General features: G+C 44.3%; 1 long non-coding RNA gene across 1 annotated transcript; it reads right to left on the bottom strand.

Annotated features, from left to right (window-relative positions):
• Positions 1-1,664: 1,664 nt before the first annotated feature.
• LOC134146702 (uncharacterized) lies at positions 1,665-18,591 on the bottom strand. Its single transcript, XR_009959869.1, has 3 exons — positions 18,115-18,591; positions 5,786-5,953; positions 1,665-2,868 (listed from the first exon to the last, which is right to left on the bottom strand). It is a non-coding gene; the product is annotated as an uncharacterized LOC134146702 (long non-coding RNA).
• Positions 18,592-18,879: the final 288 nt, after the last annotated feature.

Below are 18,879 nucleotides of genomic sequence, written 5' to 3'. Positions count from 1 at the left end.
CCATCCCAAACACACACACACACAGAGGACCCGGAAACCTTCGCAGAGCCCAGATCACAGCTTCGCGCTCCCCAGCACTGGCCCGGGCTCCCCAGCACCGCCACGACCGGCTCCAGGTCAGCTCTGACACTGCCCCTGCCCCACACGACCCTCTCCTGAGTTTCTCTGGGGATCTCTCCTGCCCCTCCCTGACACGGCCCCGATCTGACCCCGGACCCCTCCCCGCGCTAATCTGCGCATTAAACTCCACCACAGCCTCAGTGCAACCCCTTCCTCCAGCGCACCCTCAGCCCCGGTGCAAGCCCTTTGTCTTCCTCCTCCAGCCCCAGCGCACCGCCTTCCTCCCCCTACTCCACAGCCCTGGTGCACTGCTCTTCCCCACCTTGTCCTTGGCCCCCACTGCATGGCCATCCCCAGCCCCAGTACAGTTTTCCCTGGCCTGGAGCACCTCAGTTGTGCCATGTTGCCCAGGACGCTTCTGTCACTGAAACCTCCAGCATGTGCAGGACCTGCAGCCCAGGCCTCTCCCTCCCCCCCAGCCCTGCTTACCTCCTCTGTGGTGCAGCTGCTGTTCCGGTCCCAGTAGGCACTGCTCAGCAGCAGCTCTATTGTGCCAGACTGACCCCAGCATGAGCTTCTCCCAAATGCTCACCCTGCTCCCAGAGTGTGCCCACTTCCTGCCTTTGCAATCAACCCAACACGTCCCACCTGGGACTCGTCCCAGCCTCAGGGTGCACAGCTGCAGCCCATCAGGGACAGCTGGGGTTGCCAGGGCACCAGAGGCACCCTGGCTCCTCAGAGCAGCTTCCTGAAAGCTCAGTGGAGAGCCCTGGGGTGCACAGAGAGGAAAAGAGTATTCAGGGGACAAGAGAAAAAAAATGAGAGCTATGGGTGCAATAAAAGTTAAAAAAAGGCAATGAAAAAGCAAACAAACAGAGTGACTCTGGGGGCACCAAAAGACAAAGGGAGAGCCCTGGAGCACACCCAGAGGCACCCAGAAAACTCTGGGAGAGAGGGAGAGTAAAAAGCTAAACAGAATGTTGTGGCATGCTGCAAAGCAAACACAGGGCCCAGGGGCACACCATAAGGTACATGGGTGTGTTGGGGGCAACCCAAAACGTGAATTGAGGGGTTCTGAGGGCATCAGAGGATTAACATAGGACTCTGAGGCAAACCAAAATACAAATTGTGTGCACCAGTGGGGCCATAAGGCACATCACAGGGCTCAATGTAGCTGACAGACTGGGACAGTGCCTGCAGGCTCCCCCCCCATCCACATGGGGACTCCCAGCTCCAAGCAGACAGGCCCTGGCCCCAGGCACACAAGGGATGTTGCAGAGTGCAGAAAGCAAATTCGGGATCAGTCTGGGCACTTTACACAACCCTGAAGGGGCCCTGGCTTCCCCCAGGATGATGGGAATCACACCCAAGAGCCCCAAGGGTCCATGCAGTGCAAGGGAAATTCCCCATAGCCCTGTGAACAGCACTGAGTTCCCTGGGAACCACACAGGCACTCCAAAGTACAAGGGACTTGGGCACTAGCTACCGGCCCCAGGCGCAATGTGTAGCCTCCTTCCCTGGGCATCATCTTCAGGAAAAGGCACATCCGGAACCAGAGACGCGAGTGCAAAGAATAAAACAACTATTTATTGTTTTACTGTGCAGAAACATGACCTGGAAGTGAGTCTGCCACAGAGCTGGGTGCCAGCATGCTTCCCCTTACCCTGTGACACCTGAAGAGTCATCACCAGCATCCGTCCGTCCGTCAGGGAAGGGTCAGCTCCTGCTGCTGCCCTTGACGAGGCAGGTGTCTGCGTAGCTGACAGCCTACCCCTTCTGCTTTTTCCTTTTCTGCTTTTTCCTTCAGGGATAGGATTCAACTCTGAGAATTTAGAAGACTATGCTTGATCTCACCTGTCTGTGCTTTTGCCTTGCCCCAGATTAGAGCCCTGCAGGACACTTTCACAGCTCTCAGCTCGCCTGTCACATCACCAGTCCCAATGGATGGGCCTGGACCACACGAAACCCAGACCTTGTGTCAGTGCACAGAATTGAACACTGGGTACAGGGGAAGATGAGAAACCTCGAACGAGGGTTCGTAGCCTTAGGCTGCCTAGGCTTCAGGGCGTACAGTTTATTATCTATGGATTTTTCATTAATCAGTAAGCCCTAAGCCCTGAACCTTAAGTGACAAACTGCACATGTTGGCACCCAAATGGTGGCTGAGGCTGTAAAATCTAGGGATGAGGTTGGATTTTAAATCCTGCACCCTGATCGCTAGATGAGCGACCTGTGAACTGTGACTGCTAAAGGCTGAACCCCACAAAATAAAGTAAGAAACCATAACCCCTGCGTAAGAGACCCTCAACAACAAAATAAATAAACCTCAAGTGAAAAAGTCCAAACCCTTAGCTTTAAGCAAGGAAAGATGTTTCCCCTTCATTTAGAAGGGCAGCAGAACAGGAAGGTGTGCACCAGAATCCTGTTACTGTTGCTGTTTATAGGCTAGCTTTTAGCCACCGTTCAAATGTGAGCACGTGCAAGAATCATGTCACTGGACTGCACTAAGCTGTGCTAACACCAAACATATCTAAACACCGCAAGCAATAATTCCTCTTTGTTACAGACCATTAATATTTTTGCTTATCTCAGCTCCATGGGCAACCATCCACAGCCAGTGACAACTGTAACCACCAAGGGCCAAACCACCTGCAACCTCCCAGCCCTGCTCACATACAGCACAGCCCCAGGACTTAGCTGTGTCCACGCTGCAATTCAGGGCTTGTCTTCTGCAGCCAGCCACAGATCTCTGCGGAGAGCTCCCAGCTGTGACAATGCTCTTTCAACTGCCAGACGATGCTTCAGCACCTGCAAAGAGGCCAGAACAGTTACCGAGAGGCCAGGCAACTGCACAGCCCTCCTAGAACTACTCCCTAGTCCACAACTAGGGCTGACTGTAACCGACCAATAATCCCTTTAAATGAAAGAAGGCTCAGAGGAGATGAACACAGGCAAGATGCCCTGACGCTCAGGAATGGTATAAGATGCAACTTGGTAATCCCAACTGTTGCACAGAGAATTGACTTGACCTTAGCACAAAGGGAGACAAAGGATAACCTTTGCTTTAGATAAGTAACCATATATTGGTGAAAACGTTTCTATCTAAATTCAGCAAAGAATGTGAATGTCTCTCTGAGATTAGTCAGACCAGCATGAGAGAAGTGCATACATGGCTCAGCCCAATACAGATTATGAAGCCTGAACAACTAACGAAGAAATTTTTGAAGAGAGCAACTGGCCGGAGCTGGCTTCAACCCACATATTCTTTCCTTGAAAGTGGGGGTGACCAGCGTCATGACGATGAGCACATTGTAGAGACTGGTAATACCAATTACACTTGTGATTTCAGTTTATTACTTTATCACTCCTCTTAAAAAAAAAAATCAAAAATACCTTTAAATGAAATCTTTGTATCAAACATTGTGCTCTCCATATGCGTGGAATATCTAAGAGAACCTCGTCAGAGACTGCTAGACCCTGACACTGACCCACTATGTGAATCAAACCACCAAGGACCCTGGGAGACTCTCAGTTTAGAGATTTTTCCCTCCCAGAGCTTTAATGATAGTTCCCTAACCTGGGCAAATGCAGACTCCTCCCCCGCTCCCCGAAGCACTGTAACAGTTTTTATCCTGAAGTCTCAAGTTGCTGTTACAACACAAAGCAGCAAAGCAAGGCAAAGACGTGTGAGGTCACAGCTTACGCATCTCGCCACAAAAATTCTTATTTTAGGCCTCACTGCTTCTTCCAGGTAAACAGAGCAAAATACAGCTCCAAGCAGGCAGCTGAGGCTTCATGCAGACCTGGTGGCCCTGCTAGCAACAGCAATGCCATAGTGACAGCTACCCATCACTATTCCCCGCTCCTTTTCCCGTCTGTGAATTGTGGCTTATTACTCACAAGTCTGGCAAGGACACGGCCAACCTTCCTATGGCCAAAAGCTCCTTGTCAGGACCGGGAGGAGAACCTTTCTGCTGGCATTCGGATCCTCCTGGCTGCTCTTCACATGTGATACCTTACAGAGGTCTGAGGGCAGTAGCCTGTAGTTCTTCACAGCAGCGTGCAATCATTCCCTGACGTTATGAACACCTAGCATTAACGCAGTTTATAAATACTACCGCTATAGGCTGTAAAGACAAGCTCAAAATCTGCAACCAAAGAAAATATCTTTGTGTATGACGGGACGATCTATACGCATCAGCGCCTAGAGCTTAAGAGGGGGCTAGCACCCCCTCCTGGGTGATGTTCTTCTAGCAGGCTGTCTGTCTGAACTCCTCTGTCTTGCCTAAGTGTCTCCCTTAGGATGTTATAACTTTTTCAGCCAGCACTTGTCGATGGAGGCGTAGTAAAATCCATCACTCTACAAAAGTATAGAGCAAAGCAAAACAAGCAAAAAAAACACTCCCCTCCCAAAACAAAACACAAAACAAAAAAACCCACAAACCACACACACACACAAAAAAAAGGGGGGTCTGCAGAAAATTGTAAGAATCCAAAGCTGTTTATAAGCACAAAATCAGCTCTAACATGCACACACAAGCAAGGTAAATGGGGAATACACAGGCCACAAATACCACTTCCCCGACCTGTGCTTTGGAAGCTCTGATGACAATCAGGTGTGCTGTGAAAGGGAAGTTAGACTAAGCAGCCGCTAGAGATTAATCTGTCAGAAACCTTCTGTGTCCACATTTTTGGCACAACCGTGCTCTGCCCCTCGGTCAATTCAGATACACACAAGATCATCCATTTCTTGCAACACTTGTGCAGTAACTGCCCCCCACCTCGCTCGTTAAAATTGGTGCCCACCAAGCCACTTGGACAGATGATCCTCTGCTGTCTAGTCATACGCCTGGCGTTACTGCTTCAGAGGGACCTGAGTGCATTGGATTGTCTCTGTCCTATCAAAGGCAGAAGCCTAAGACAGTCACAGCCCAGAGTGCTGCTAAACGGTCTTTCTAACAGCCAGGGAATTTGTGTTCTGGTCCCAAAGGTGATGTGAAGATGGTGCTACTGGCACCTGCTTTCCCTTACCGCTGTTTTCTAACAGTGCTGCTCCCACAGAGTCAGCAGACATGGAAAGCATTACTGAAAAAGGCTTGCCTTGTCACAGGAATTTGAGGGCAGGAGATGTTAGTTAATTCCCCGAGGCCTTAATGTTTCCTCTATCTATCGTCTTCCTCTTTCCCCAAATACCCCTGCCAGGTAACTAACCGGGTGTTCCACTAAGTGAGCCCTCCTCCTGCAGCAGCTCCGGCCACTTGACCATCATTCCCCTAAGATAATAATTTGCTGTCTTGTAGCTCTTATAATATAACACTTCATAGACATGTAAACTCACATGCACAGTACGTGCACGTACGTAGCATACTTTTTGTAACACATACAGACTTTGTTATACATCGATGATCTGTTATTCTGACCGTTATTAATGGCAATCCTTCCTAACCAGGAAGGACGGGCTCTCCTTTGCGGGAGACAGAGACAGCTCTCAGTTGGCTCCATTTGATTTTATCACTTCAGCTTGCTTACATTTTTCTGGTCTCTTCAACTTCAGCCACAGCAATTCATCTGAAAGAGTAAGTATTGTATCTTTCCCTTTTTATCTATGCACATATGCTAACAAAACAAAATAGAAACAGCCAAAGCAAAACTAAGGTTACTTAGCCCTCGGTGCTGCCTCTGGGAGGCCAAAACAACTAACAGTCATTATCAACAGACACCTTACTTGTCGGTGGCAGGGTGGCAGAACACCTCCTTCTGTAGCGGTTGCAGGGGATATCAGGGGTCCGCTGCATTTTTGCTTCCTTGTTTCATCCCATCCCTTAGGTATTAATCACAAAAAGATGCTTGTCCAGCTTTCCTCTCTGTCAGCATTTGCTATTGTTGGCTCCAGCTGTGTAACAAAGAGAGAAACTGGCATTTTATTTGCAATGAAAGGCTTAGATTTATGCATGTTCTTTTTCTCTTTACTGTGTTTTGTTTCCCCACCCCCATTCCTTAAAAGAAAGGAGGCATTTCCTCTTGAATCCTGTACCAGACCATACTTTCACTTAACTTTCCACTTCAGAGGAAGAACATTTTTAAAATTATTTTTGAAGCCATAGTGACATGATTTATATGAAACCTACCTATTGCAACAGGCCGCAAGCTCACTACTACTTGAGATGAATATCCAAGAGGTTATTATCGATTCTTTTATACAAATGACAGCTACACAGGAATGGCTCAACAATCTGTCATTGAATACTAGGAATTACAATAAGCAGAAGGGAGGAAAAAGCAAAAATAAAAAACGGAGTGCAGTTATGATGCTCTTTAAATCTATGGATACCTGCATCTTGAATCCTTCCTGCAGTTCCAGAGTCTCCATAATAATAAGGCTGTATCGACAGGAACAACTAGATGCCTTGCTGCAGGAAGGACCAGAGGCTTGGAATCCACGTGGTTTTAGTGGCACCACATGCCTGAACCTATGCTAGGCTAAGCCCCTGCAACTAGCCGAAGATGGACCTGTGACACCAGCCAGATATTTTGTGGAACAGGGGGAGAGAAGGGGACCGACTTCAAAGTAGAATCTTAATGGAACTGAAGGAAAGGCAGGAGGAATCAGTTTTGGCACATTTAACACTAAAGCCACTTTTCCATATTTTCACCCCACATAGACCCATTCCATCCAAAATCCTGTTGAGGCAATGGAGAAAGGGGAGCTGGATAGGAGGAGCATCAAAACTGAATCTCAGCATTGCTTACTCATCTCCCCTCTCACATGGGGACCTCCTAAGCAAGCCCCCCCCCCCCCTTTACAACCTATGTAGAATAAAGCAACAAGGAGTCAGCATGGACTAGTAAAAGGACCAAGTCAAGTACCACGTTAGCATGGGAACTGTAGGCTCATTGAGAGCTGCGCAGGCTAACAAGCCCAGATGTAGGAGTAAGTCAGGAGGTCAGGGCATTTCTTTGTAATGCAACTATGGGTGTAATTGATTGACTAGTCATACTCCCTTATTGTTGTGTATATTGGCACAGGAGGGTTTCTCTCCAAGTTTTCTATACCATGTAATATTCCCAGGGAAAGTTGTAGCCCATCCTTTTGCACAGAAGGTGCAGGAAAATTTATTAAACAAAATCATTATGCTATTTGCTGTACTCACAGAAAGATCGTGTCAAGCACCACAGGAGCTCCCATATTGACCCTTAACTCCATAGAGGGAGGTGATCCAAGTCCCATGTGTGACACCTGCTTGTGTGCAGGCCAATACACGTATCCTGGAGACTCAGTCAACCATTTCAAGTCTATTTCCTAAGTTTCGTGGCCTGTTTTTCACTGCTCGCATTCTGCAGAGAAGCTGCACCCCTTCCCTCGCTTCTGTTTGTGGTCAGCACAGCTCAGACAGTGACAGTCTGAATGCAGTTTAAAAGACTGCACATACTTCAGCAGTGCCCTAGATTCCTGATAGAGCCACAACATTCCCTGGCAAGTCTAGCTTCCATATCTGAAGAGTTGCTGATTTGTCTGAAGTCAGTGTTCATCCCTCCCAAATGTCTGCAATTTTTAGGCTTTAGGTCTTCATTGATGGCATGGCTCACTCCTTCAGCAGCAAGCATACAAGGTTTAAGACACTTTTGTAAAACTTTCATTTCACTTTGAAATTCAAATATCTGAAATTAAGGAACAGCACAGCTGTGCTACTGCTCCAAAACACTCTCTGAAACTTTTGTGTATGTTTCTGGGCAAAGGCTGGAAGAAGCAGTCAGAAGTTGAGTTGTTCTACAGGATGCCACACAATTCATCTCAGTACCTTGAGAAGGAACATAAAGTTCTTCAGTGGGAGATAGTTTGGGGAGACTAGCTGTCTCAGTAAGGGGGCTCAGATCTTTTGCCCTCCCTCTCCCCTAGTGAGCTCAAATCATCCCCTTCCTGCTGTTCCAAGTACTCTCTCTCATCCTCTCCTCTCCCAGCCTTCAAGAACTGTGGGTGATGGATATGCCATTCCTTTAATTCCCTGAAGGGCAGCTGTGAGTTTTCGCCACTACCAGACCTTCTCTGCCTATAAAACAGGGCAGCGGGATGTTCCCAGGCAGCATGTGGAAGTTACAAATTCTTGAGTGCTGTATGAAAAGTGTAAGTGGACCAAAAAGCCAAGGTCTCAAACTATAAGGAAAGATTTGCTCCTGCTTATAGGATCTCAAGGAAGTGCATCCAGTTCTAAACACTGTGAGAGCTCTGTCTGGGCTGCAGATTAGAGATACAGAAAGCATCACTCTTTCTCCACCTCCAATTCCAAACAGAGAGATCATCTTCTCAGCCTAGCTCAGTAGCAGGGAATTTTAGTATTGATCCCAGATTCTGTAACTCATCAAAAATTTAGTGAAAATTAAACTAACAGAAAGAAGCATTTGCTGTATCAGTACTCTGTAGTATGTGGACATCACCACTGTGGTTCCTTTCACAGACATCTTTTGGTGGCAAACTTGAGCAGTTTTGATAAACTTTCCCATAAAAAGTCTGCTTTGACAGTCCTATCATTCAAAATCTAGCTCCACATATGACCATCCCTTCCCTCCAAATCTAGATTGTATAATTAAAATATCCTTTGTCTGCCAGTACAGAAACACTGTAGCATCAAAGTAGAAAAGGTAATTTCAGAACTCATTATAACAGAGACACAGTAACAATCCCTGATCTTGCAAACATGCTTGGATGAGAACTGGCTGTACTAGTATAGGGTTGTTCAAACCAGCACCATCACTACCCCCCCCCCCAAAAAAATGAAATACATGAAGTGCCAATCCTCCCTCATCTGCTATCCCACCCTGTTCTATTTTCTCTCTGGATCAGGATCACAGCCTAGAACAGAGCATTAGTAGTCACAGTAAATTCTCAGCATGCTCCAGACAGCTGTTCCATTTCTGGCTTCCCTTCTAGAGTCACATATTGGTTCAAAGAAGAAACATTAAAATTATGAGGTAGCTGTAAGGTATGGTTGCCTATATTAGTTCATATCTGTAATGTGCTGTTTGGGGACTAGAAAGCTATCACCAAGAGTATTTTCTATACCTGACAGCAGACCAAACAGTCAAGTATCAAATGACACCAATAACATCTTTACAACACACATCATGCAAATTCTTCAGAGTCAAAAACAAAAGGGGGGAAGTGTTTGTCTTTCCTCAGGCTTATTTTTTTTCCTTTCTTTTTTGGTAAACGATGCATTTATACTATACATTGTACTGTGGGGTTCTGTGTATCATAGTGGTACCAAACCTTCTAAGCAAAGACCAGGAGTCTACACAGAGCTGTTATAACTTCAAGAGTTGCATCCTTCACAGACCACTATCTGCAAAACATGCAGTAAGACAGCTCCCTGAAATCCACTTCCTTTTTGCTGTGTGGCTACTACAGGCTGACCTGTTGTAACACTACAGGCGGCAATATTAGCTCCTTGGTTTGGACATCTTGTGACACGGCTCTAAAGCACTAGGGCTGGCTTGGAGAAGATTAAACCGTGTTACACTGCATTTTGTTTTGCAAGATTAATTTTACTTTAAATTGCTGAAGATTCAAACTAACGCACACATACATCTTCTATGAATATGAAAATATTGTCTAACTTCATGTCTAACCAAAATTTGATTTAATGCAAAAGAATTTTTTCTTTTTACTGATTTCCACCCACTAACAAAACTCTATCGTTATATCCGAAACTATTGTTAATCTATATGTACAGTACAACATGGAAAAAAAAAGCTTCTGTGAATGCCCTCATGTTTTCTCTATTGCATGACAGACGCCACACTTAAAGCAGTGGCTACTAGATCTCAGTGCAGCACAAGGAAAAGAAAAATTTGGGTTGCAGTTTAACTAGTTGCCTTCTTTTTCCATCTTCTGGAATAAAAATTCATAGCTTTCAGATAAACATAAGACTGAACACATTCTTCAAAAAAACTGACTTAAAAGTATTTAGCATTGTCTGTGTTTAGAGAGTACAGGCAGAGAGTTCGCTGCCCAGATATTCTGTCTGACCTAAACCTGGCTATTAATTTATCCACTGCAAGTGTTTAAATCATCTAGCAGAAAGAATCTAGAGAAATCCAAGGTAAATTATTAAATGCTATGGATGAAATTCATATCCTATAATGAGAGCATCACTGTTTTCACTTTGTAACAATTTAAGTGATGTATACGCTTCACAGCTTGTCCTCACGTTCCCCAGAAGAAATTCCATGATTAAGGATATACTCTCATTACCAGACAGCTAAACTATCCAGCAAAATTACTGACACAACACAGAAGTAGCAGAGGTTGGTTATACCAGTCATTACACCATTTTTGAAGTTTGGAGCAATTTAAAAACAAGGCTTTTTTCCCCTAATGCAGAAATGTCTTCTGCTATCATAAAGTATTATCTAATTCATATACTCTATTTTTTCCAGATATGTCTTTTAAATGGCATTTAGAAATCTAGCTAAGGCTCAGATTGTCACCCTTCAGGTGCTGTACAGGAATTCAGCAGTCAGATAGTTCTCCGTTATGCTTCCAAATACATAGATACACCCAGGTCTGTTCACAAGTACTCACTGCTGCCAGAACATAGCCTCCTTTAAAAAGGCTCTTTCTGATCCCAGTTTCTTCCCACTGGACTTCCTTCAGGTGTTAAAAGACTTGTAAAAGGTCAGGTATTCCAGAAGGCGTGGAGTAATTTTGACTCTCACAGATACATCCAGGTGGTCCACACAAACATGCAGGTGAAGGAGCATTAAGAGCACTTTTTGTCCTACCTACTCCAGTGCACACAGAAGGTTTAGTGCTTCTTTGTGCCTTCACCAAATATTGGAAGCAGCTTGATTAGTTCTCCTTAAAACCAGAATATAGAAGTGTGACATTTACAGTGCCTTATAGTGCAGTCTTCATTCTCCCTTCCAGCTGTTGCCAACTGCCAGCAGGAATGAACCATGAAAAGCTGTGCAAAAATACAAGTTACAAACTTCATATTTAAATCATGTTTTTTATGTTATGCTTCAAAGATCTGCATTCCAGCACTTGTCTCCATGTACCCTGATCACCTGTCCTATGTAACAGCAGCTGTGTAGCAGTGTGATGATTAGCCAGACAGAACTCAAACCAATACAATGAAAGATGCATCCACACTTAAGGATGAGCTACTCTTCATTTCAATGAAGAATCTGTAGTGCAACAAAAGTGAACATCTTGGCAAAGGTGCTGTCAGCAGCCTGGTGGTGCGCACACTTAAGGAAAGTATCTATAGTTGTGCTGCAGCATCTCATAGTAGCTGAAGTTTCCCTCCATCAAGATGCCAAGGCTGGCATACACAGCACACACAATAGCATGTATTTTTTTCCACGGAGGTCACATTTTGACAGATTTCCACTTTTCTGTCATAGATTAAGCACTAGCAACAGCTACAGGTATCAGAAGTGAGAAAATCTGGAAACACTACTTACAATATTGAAGCCTTTGGCTCTTTAAATTAACTGGTAATTCACATTCATGTCAATTAACACATTATGGAAGCTGCACCATCTTCTTAGGCTCTCAAAAGGCTTTTATTGTGAGACTTGTTTTAACCCAAATACAAACAGCAATAACAGGTTGGAGGTAGCAGCAGGAACTGTCCACATGACTCCCTTGCTGTGTTGCTTAGTCACAGCTATCACAGGCACCACTACCCATCACAAAAATCACCTTAGTTTAAATTTCAGTTCCTGAATCCATGGAATTATGAAAGCATACCCATCTTCACTAAAAAGTAAAACAACTTTCTAATCCTTGTGATTTCAGGATGAATTAGGCAGGGGGTGGGGGGGGGGGAGTAGAAATCAAGAGCCTTAGCCTCAGATTCCAAAAGGAAAGTGAAGAAAGCTCAAAGACAAGTCTCAAAGTTGCCCAGTTGGGGTTGATATGACTGTTTTTATGCTTAAGAGTAGATATATTGTTACAAGGAAATTTAAGGATGACTAACATAGCCATTTCCAAACAAGAACAGCCAAGTTGTTTTTGTTTCTAAACGTAAGGTGGCAGCATAGGGATACTAGCATCTGAAGCCTATTAGCAGCATCTTTGAAAAAGCTGAACAGCTCTGTTACAGGAAGAAGAGTGTAAAACAGCTCTCTCTAAAGTTTAGAAATTATCAGCACTCTAAGGCCTGCCCAGAAGAATAGCTTTGAGCATAATTCTTTCATCTGTACCACTCAACTATGACTGCCCGTCAAAGCCATCATAAACTACCACCTTCCTAGAGGAAGGGCACACAATCCCTCTCTCTCTCTGTCCTGCCACAGCAAAAGAGGAAGATGTGCAGCATCAGCTTTCCAGGCACTGCAACCACGTAGCCTGCCTTTCAAGTCCATGAACAGATGGCATGGATTAGAGTGACTTTACCTCTCCTCTGCTTAGGGTTAAAATAGTTCATGCAGGAAAAGACAGAAAAAGCACCCTCCCTTAAAAAGGAAGATATTTCTTTACACCTAGCATTCCTGCTTCAAAAAATGAAGGACGTTCTCTGCTTATGAATGCTTGTCTCTTTCAGACATAAAAGGTTATAAACTTCAACTTGCATTGTGAGTTTTGATATTTCTAATGGAGCCTATATAAATTTACACCTTGTCAAATTCTATTTAAGTAAGAAAACATTCTGTGTTAGATCAGGAAAGATTATAGCAAAATAGCAAAATCTGTAGCTAAGAGGAGAAAACATTTGGTTCTGAATATCTCTAACTTTACTCATTAGGGGAAGAATTAATTTTGTGACCAGCCCTCTCTTCTAGAGCTTCTGTTTTAAAAAAATATTTTATAAACCTGTTCACCTTTGATGATTAAGGCCAAAATCTTAACTGTGCTGAAGAACTTCAGTTATCGTAGTTTGATTATCTGAATGACTTTGATGCAGGACTGACACCTGTGAAATGGGTAAATAAATTACAATGACCACTCTCTACATCATCCCCATCACCAGTCGTGGCAGAGGGGTTGCACTATTGTGCCAAGGCCAATCAATTACCAGTCCCAGGTGCCTGGGACACAGGCTCCCAGGAAAAAAGTATCTTGGGGCCAAGGAACTCAGTGAGACCGTTCAAACAACACCTTCAGTGACAACAACTGGAACTGGCAGCCCCAGCACTGTGCAAGGTAAGCTACAATGATGTGCAATGCAATTTCAGCAATATGACTACACAGGATTATGACTTGCCAGACAAATGCAAAAAAAAGAGGAGCAGAGGAGTTGTTTGGAGAGATTTTTTTGGAAATCCTAGGGAAGAAATATTAGTCTTCATTTGTGAGGATACCAAGGACACAGAGAAAAAAGATAAGGGAGACTTTTTGGTAAAAAAAAAAAAGCTTAGACTAAAATATGGAATCAAAGGAAAAGGCCTCCCTGACAGACTTTTTTTTTAAAAAAGAAAAGTTCATTATCACATAAAGGACTAGAGATGCTGAGGGACAATACATGGGCAGGGTGGGGGGGGAAGTACATAGAAGAGGGATTCCAAATCACTAGGACTACAGAAACATTTAAAATAGAAAGAAACCATCGAGGAGGCATGGCCTTCATAAACCACATGAAATCAGTCTAACGACATTTACAATTAAAAAGAAGTTTAATCTAAAAGCTACAGAAAAGGCAACAAGTGTTAGAAAGAGCATAGTTTGAGCTGAAGCATACTGTAGAAGCAAAGACATAAAATCTTTGCATTCCTAAGTAAAGCCTACAGCAGCATTCATCGAAACACAAGAACAGCAAAACCCTAATATCCACTATAATAGTTCCCAGCTTCAGAAAGGGATTTAAACTTATTTTTCTACCTACCCTATTAGTTTCTTTTTATGTAAAATAAAGAAAATATTTTCAAGTTGCAGGAAGAACATTTAAAAGACATTGTATCAGAGATTGTACATTATCACCTATTAGGAAAGGCTAAGGAGAGATCCAGAATAATTATTCTGATAAGAGGGAATTAATACATCCTTCAAAAAAAGGAAGTTATACTCTGAGGCAGAAAACAGGCCACAAGTTTTCACTTTAAAGCACAATACCACAGGCCAGAAAAATAGTTTGAGGAAAACAATCTGCAGACAGCACGAGAACTGATGAGTATTCTCAGTCATGTGAGGAACTAGAAGACTATCAAAGAGTTTGTAAGGCTTATTGACAGTCAAAACGTAAGAAAGGCACTGAAAGTGGATTTTTTGTACCCATTTTATTTCAGGCAAACTTAAGAAAGTTCCTGTACCAAAAGCTTACTTTACAGCAGTTGCATCACAGAATATTTCAAACAGAGATGTCTGTGGGAAAGATTACAGAAGAGATTAAGCCAGCAAAGTGAACAGCATTAGTCATGAGATCATAAAGTAACAGCAAGTGTAATAGCTGTGGTATTCTGGCCTCAGCACCAGGGGACTGGAAGGTAGCACACAAAAACAAATTTTAAAATGTTTTGGAAAGCTTCAGGCTTGTAAATTCATTACTTGTTCTAGGCACGCTGACAGAAGCTATTCTGAAAGTTAGAAGTAGTGGGTACATGAGTAAATAGTAAGTGCAGAGAAAGAGTAAGCACAGTTTTTGTAAAGGGAATTCATACTCAACAAATCTTTTAGAATTATTTGGAAGAATTAGTGAGTGTACAGACATGAGATTCAGTTGATATACTGTATTTGGATTTCCAAAAGCTGTTCAGTATGGACTCTCAGCAAAGTCTCTTAATCTGTGCTGAATGGGACAAGTGGAAATGTTCTGCCACACAAAAGCAACTGGTTAAAAGATGGAAAGAACTAGGCTAGATGGTTAGCTTTCACAGTCAGGAGAGAACACCCACAGACTCATGCAGAGATCTCTGCTTAGCTCTGAGAAATTTATCATATTTACCGTGGTCTTGGAAAGTCAGGTGAATTGCAAGGTGGCAAAGACTTCTGACAATATTATGTTCCAAGTGTTTTTTAGAAAAAAAAAAAAAAAAAAAAAAAGCTGTAAAGTTACTGCAGGGATACTGTGGTGATAGACAACAAAGCTGCAGATAAAAATCAGTGTGGATAACATACGTAAGGAACATGCAGGCATGAGGATGGAGGGATAACAATCTGAATTACATATTGCATGATGGTCCCTGAAAAGTCTGTTACCACCTCAAAAGAGTTCTTGACATAATAATGGATTTAAAAGGTAAGTTCCTTGACCAAAAAAAAGAAAAAAAAACACTACCCCAACACATAATTATATTACTATTAATCTAAATTCTTGCTCTTTCATCCTGAATATGGTATGCAGTGCAGGCCTCTGCCTCTCTGAAACCATACAGCAGAATTACGCAAGCTAGAGAAAAGGATGATATGAGGGAGAGAGCAGTCACGGTACAAAACAGACTCTGCTTCTCCAGGCCGGGAGCAAGAAAGCAGAGGAAGGATGATAGAGATCTGTAGGTTTTACAGAGATGGCATTGTTCACTCTCTTCCAACAGAGGACTTAAGAGGCATGAAACAAAATTAGGAAGTAGAACACAATTGCTAAATTAACCAGTTTAACTGGTTAAGCCAAAATTTACTTTTCTGTTGAATATTGTGGATGCTAAAACTCTCTAGAGGTTCAGAAATCACTCAAAATCACAGAAGAAATCTGCAAAGACACCAGCTCTGGCTAATTATAAATATTAGTCATAAGTCACAGCCACTGGAAACTGGGAGGATATTCCCAGACTGTAATAATCATCCTGGTCATATATTCTTCCCTCAGTATCAACTACTACCTCGGACAGTGTTCCGGAGGCTGGACTTCTTTTGCTCTAGTATTGTAATTTTCTTAACATTATCATCGACAATATTTGCCTAGTTATTAACTAACTACTGTACTTTAATGTAAACATTAAAAAAGAAGAGTATGTTCATTTTATGGTCCTAGAGAGCCCTGGCATAGTATAATCAAAATTACAGCGCCTCAGGCAGCCTGGTTTTGCCCACAAAAGGTACTCCTCTTCAAGGCAATTGATCAGTAAATGCGAGACATGTGGACTCTTTCTGCCATTAAATTCAATGCCTATAACAGCTGTTTCCCAGTGCATTTAAACACATCTTACAATCTTCAAATTTATTTATGTAAACAAGTGTTAAAAAGCGCTGCTGAGACCTTTAGTTTAAAATGCTGCTGCAGTAGACTTCCCTCAACTTTATGTCAGATTGCCAACTACATACAAAGATCTTTCCAGCCCAGTCCTCAAACTAATTACGTAAAAACCTCTTAGATTATTGCATAAGAACCACCGTTAATGTTGTATTCTAAGGAAGTTTTTAACAAGACTTACTCATTGAGGGTCCATCCCTTCATTTCCATATGCTCCAGTGTACTTTCAGGTATTCCAAAGACTAACGTAACCAGTACCGTTAAAAGTGGAAATAAATCAAAATTAAACTCATTCAGTGCAGGGCATTTGCTTTCCAGGATTTAGTCACACTTCTTTCACTGCCATTTAGGTTTTATAAGTATTCTGAGGGACTCCCTGAGGCTGCCAGGACTAGAATTGCTATACATGCGGTCAGGAAACATGAGTGCACTATTCCAGTTCACTCTCAGCCCCTAGGACACCACATATCTGAAGGCATCAGGCCAGTCGGGGACTCGGTACCCAGCCAGGCACAGCTCCCAAGGGCTCCTCAGGGCTGTGCATGCAAGGCAGTACAGCCACTCAGATGGCTTCGATGTCACCACTGATGACGCCGCCTGTTCCCAAGGGATTCTGAAGCCATCCCCTGAACTTACCAGGCTGAAGAACTGTCGCTGTCAGAGAAGGAATAGTGCTCAGTCTGCTTAAGTTCTCCAGCTGCATCTTCACAAGAGGCTCAAAGTAGTCACCACCTTTTAATGATCAAACCAAGCTTTTCTTTCCCTATGTCTCTAACTCTGATGTTTGCAATTCCATTTTTAATACTCAGTAGTTTGTTACGGGAAAACCCACATATTACAGCAGCCAGAGCAGATCAGGTCAAACTACTCAGGTGAATCCTGGAGAGAGTATTGAATAACAAAATTTAACTACGGACGAGTAGTGTTATTATCTATTGATTATTCGTGGGCAGAGATTGAAAAAGTAGTACGAAAAGCCTACAAGTCAGGAAGATAAACCTATATACTCCGGGAGGGGGAGAGGAGAGGAAGTCCGAAAAGCACGTTTGAATAATGCATTTTATAATTAAAGAAGTTAAATGTGCACATTCAGACTATTACTCTGTAACCATCCTTTATTTTCATTATGGCTGTGCCAATGAATAATCAGAAATTGGAGCCCACAGAGTGCTAGACACTATCTATACACCTCAGCCTCTGTTACTATTAAAAAAAAAAAAAATTAATCAAGTCAAGACCACAAATCATTAAAGTCTATCAATCAGTCAGGCTTGGATTTCTAAACATAAAGCCATTATTTTCACTACAGCATAACAGATAACCATTGAAAAAAATTGCTCTTCAGCTACAGATCAGATTTCATTCAAGTGCCTCAGGGGACTTTAAAGGATATAACCTTTCTTCTGGGTATCATCAGTAGCACTTACTAAGGCTACCTTAAGAAAATGTATGCATTTAAATATATGGGAGGTTTAGTTCAATGACCACACACCTCAACTCTCTTCATACCTGTATTACCTCCACTCTAACTCTCAAGATCTCCAACAGCATCCTTGGCCACAAACAGAAAAATACTGAAAGAAACAGCCACTAACACACATACACACACGCACAGAGCCAACAAATACAGCCTCACTGCTCCTCTAAACAGCTTGCTGTACCCGAGGCCAGACCCCCTCCTGCAGAGCCAGCCACTGCGAAGGCGTGACAGGCAGCAGCTCGCTGGAGGCTCTGCGGCCGCCAAGGCCCCTACAGCCTCTTCCCACGGCGCCCGTCTCAGGCTGCAGAACAGCATTGCTGGGGCTTATGGAAGGTCTTTAGGCCCACAGAATCAGTCTTCCACTGCCCAAACAGGCAGCAGCAAAAGCCACAGAAGAAAGGCAGGCCCACGACCACACACGCCTCCTCGCGCCAAGTCTCTGCTTACTTAGTGATGCCTCTTCTTAGCAGTTGTGGTCTCTTCCGCCAGCCAGAGCCCAGGGCCTGTTTAGCAAAAGCAGCTTACAGGAACAGAAACAGCATTAACACTTGCATTCCACCAGTTTTATAAGGATTCTTCAGTAGCCTTTCCAAAATACCACAACCGAGCACTGTACGACAGGCCATACAGTATATCACAGGTGAGTCTGAGCTCTTCAGCTTGCCACAGCATTTATCCCCTTGCATCTGGAGGAAAAGAAGGAATCAGCTTCCCTCCTGGAAGTGCTCTGAGGCTGAGCAGTGCAAGGCACCCACTGCCCATTTGCCCAAGCAAAGAGCAGCTGCGGAGAGCCCTGCAGACCAGACACCGGCTGCCGCTACCGCGCTCCCCCGGGAAGCAGCCCCCCACCTGCTTCCGAGGCGCGCGAGCGAAGCCGCCCGGCCCTGCCAGCGAGGGCTGACGCGACACCCGCGCTACAGCAGCCCCTGCGCACGCCGCCGCTCCGCCCGGCGCGGCGCGGCGCGGCGCCCGGGAGCTCCGCCCGGCGCGCCCGCCCCCCGCCGCGGCTGCGGCTCCCGGAAGCGCCTCTACGCACAGGAAGCGCCTTATTTGGCTCTCGGAAGCGCCATAAAAGGCGGGAAGGAAATGCCAAATATGGGCAGCTCGGTTCCGGCCGTCGCGGGAGCGGCGGTTCAGCTCGGCCTTGGCCGCCCCGCGGCCACGTGAGGCGGCACCGCCTCCCGGCGCGCTCCCGGCGCGGGCGCGGGGTGG

Source organism: Rhea pennata, chromosome 14, assembly GCF_028389875.1.
Source record: "Rhea pennata isolate bPtePen1 chromosome 14, bPtePen1.pri, whole genome shotgun sequence".
Classification (NCBI taxonomy): Eukaryota; Metazoa; Chordata; class Aves; order Rheiformes; family Rheidae; genus Rhea; species Rhea pennata.
Note: the sequence above shows the minus strand (reverse complement) of the source record. Positions and strands in the feature narration are given on the sequence as shown.